Below are 2910 nucleotides of genomic sequence, written 5' to 3' on the forward strand. Positions count from 1 at the left end.
CACCGGGGCGGGAGGCCGCGGCCGGGGCCGGGGGGAGCGCTTGCAGTCTCGGGAGAGGGCCGGACCTGGAGCGGGCGCCGCCGGCGTTACCCCGGAGCGGGGAATACCCCACGCGGCCGCTCAGCGCCTCCTCTAATCTTTAATAACTTCCCAGGCAGAGACAGAAACGCACGCTGAAGTCGACTTTTCCCTACGACCCCTCCCCCACCCCCAGGTGCTCTCGGCTGCAGCCAGGTGCCGCTTGCCGCCTTCCCGGGTCTGTACGCGACCCCTCAGGGTGGCCCTCGACCAACCGACACCAAACATCCCTCAATCACTCAGCACCTATTAAAGCAGATACTTCCACAACATTCCACCTCTCCTTTCACCCCTTTAAAGTGAAGGCTGTTCAGAGTTTCCCGGTTAAGTGTCCTTTGAAAGGTTTAAGGTCACCCCCTCCCCAACAATCCACTGGACTCTGGAAACAGTGCACTCCCTATGGAGGCCTTCTCCCACCAAATCCCAAGTTTTGCCCAAGTTCCAGGCCTTCCTCTCGCACCTGTCACACTTCTCTAGCCATGGAATCAGTTCTTCCTGCTTTGATTGAAATACTTGAAGAGTGTGTATGTGTGCATGTGTATTATTTAATACCTCCTCACTATGATTCTCAACAGTAATCCAATTTAGCCTGGTTTCGGAGGGCTGGTGATCTTAATCCAGTTAATAGAATCCACAAGAAAGAGAATGTGTTAGGATACTTTTTAAAAGAGAGAAAAGGGCCTTTTGAATGCTTATTTTATCAGCTAGTGTGTTTCATGTGTTTTATCAAATCAAAAGTGAAAATGTAACTCTTACCGTTGGAGATTGAAAAAAAAAGTTTCCAGTTTCACTTCTAAGAAGTCATTTTGAAAACTGCAAACATAACTATTTTACCCACTAAAGAGCTAAAGTTGGGGGAAGGGAAGGACAATAGAGAAGAAACAAAAATAGTTGAGAGGAAATTCTTTATATTGTTCTAAATTCAATTTTCTACAATTTTGTAATAAGGAGAATGAGAACAATAATCTCCAACATGAACTAAATTTAACTATAAAAATAATAAACTCTCCTAAATCCTGGGTAAAACCAGATTACACACGTTACATACATTACACAAGAAAGACACCAAATTTCACCAAAGGCCAGAGAGAAAAATAATTCACTTTAAATCTAGAATCAGTTCATAGATTATACTATGAAATGGATGCAACAAGTTCTTATATTTTGAAACCACATCAGGAAACCAACAGTAGTTCAAAAGCTGCCTTATACCCAGTGGTTTGGCGTTTTAAAAAATATTTGCGCTTATACCCGACCTTGCTCGGAAAAAGATTCCAAGTTGCTGTAGTTGGCACTTGGGTTAGAGAATAGCTATGAAGTATCTCTCAGACACTAGCACAAGACAGACAGGTTTGCTTTCCATTTGTAGATAACATCCATTTGTAGATAACAAACCATAGGAAGAAAATACATGTTGAGTATTGCACTGAGTTCTTTCAGGGATCCAGCATGATTTTGTTTTTACTAATTCACAGAACAGTTCATAATCATGAATCTAAATCTAAAACTAAATGCTGATAATCAGGTTTGCCAAAAACATAACAAAAGACTCTTAACCGGATAAGGAATTTAATTTAGAAGTAGGTATATTTCCGATTAATATGTTCACCTGTTATCCCTTAAATGATTGCAGTATTAAAAAGAAAAGCCAAATTGAAAACAAATGTGTAGAGATATGTAATTAGTATTAATTTCCAGAAAGCACAGATCACAGAAAATTAAGAATAACTGATAGAAATCATTATTGCCCTCAAATGAAGCAAATATCAAGGCAATATTTAGCTAACCTATTACTAACAGTGTATCTGGCATTATCTTTATTAAACCTGTTGAGAATTATGAATGGTGATAGTCACCGGGGTCAGATAGTCTCATTAGATGGAGAATGGGCAAATTTTCTAATGCTGCAACACCTATGAAAGGCCTATGTCATGTTTGCTATATGCTCAGCACGTATTTGTGTATGGGGCAGTTGTGAGACTAACATGTTTCTCAATCAGTGAATACCATTTTTAATGACTTGTTTGACAGAAACTATACTTTCATATGCCAATATAAATACAGAAGGGAAAGGGAACATAGTTGTAGGAACAATCAGAAAAAGAATTTTGCAGTTTAGTTAGATACGAGCACTAGCCCCTCTTTTCTCTACAATGTATGTGCACAGTCACGTCCGACTCTGGGACCCCATGGACTGTAGCCCACCAGGTTCCTTCATTGGGGTAGATTCTTTACCACTGAGCCACCTGGGAAGCTCTTTTTCTAAATAGCAAACCTTAAACCTATCAAATGGAAACCCATTCAAGTTCTCTAACTTACTCTATAGCTCATACTCATGTACATGCTGTCACTCAGTCGTGTCCAGCTATTTGCAACACCATGGACTGTAACAGCCCACCAGGATCCTCTGGCCATAGACTTCTCCAGGCACGAATTTTGGAGTAGGTTGCCATTTCCTAGTCCAGGGGATCTCCCAACCCAAGGATCAAACCTGCGTCTCTTGGTCCCTTGTGTCTCCTGCATTAGCAGGTGGATTCTTTACTACTGTGCCAACTAGGAAGCCCCTCAGTTCAGTTCAGTCGCTCAGTCGTGTCCGACTCTTTGCAACCCCATCAATCACAGCACGCCAGGCCTCCCTGTCCATCACCAACTCCGAGAGTTCACTCAGACTCACGTCCATCGAGTCAGTGATGCCATCCAGCCATCTCATCCTCTGTCATCCCCTTCTCCTCCTGCCCCCAATCCCTCCCAGCATCAGAGTCTTCCAATGAGTCAACTCTTCGCATGAGGTGGCCAAAGTACTGGAGTTTCAGCTTTAGCATCATTCCTTCC

This window comes from Bison bison, unplaced genomic scaffold (genome assembly GCF_000754665.1).
Source record: "Bison bison bison isolate TAMUID 2011002044 unplaced genomic scaffold, Bison_UMD1.0 scf7180017864489, whole genome shotgun sequence".
NCBI classification, from domain to species: domain Eukaryota; kingdom Metazoa; phylum Chordata; class Mammalia; order Artiodactyla; family Bovidae; genus Bison; species Bison bison.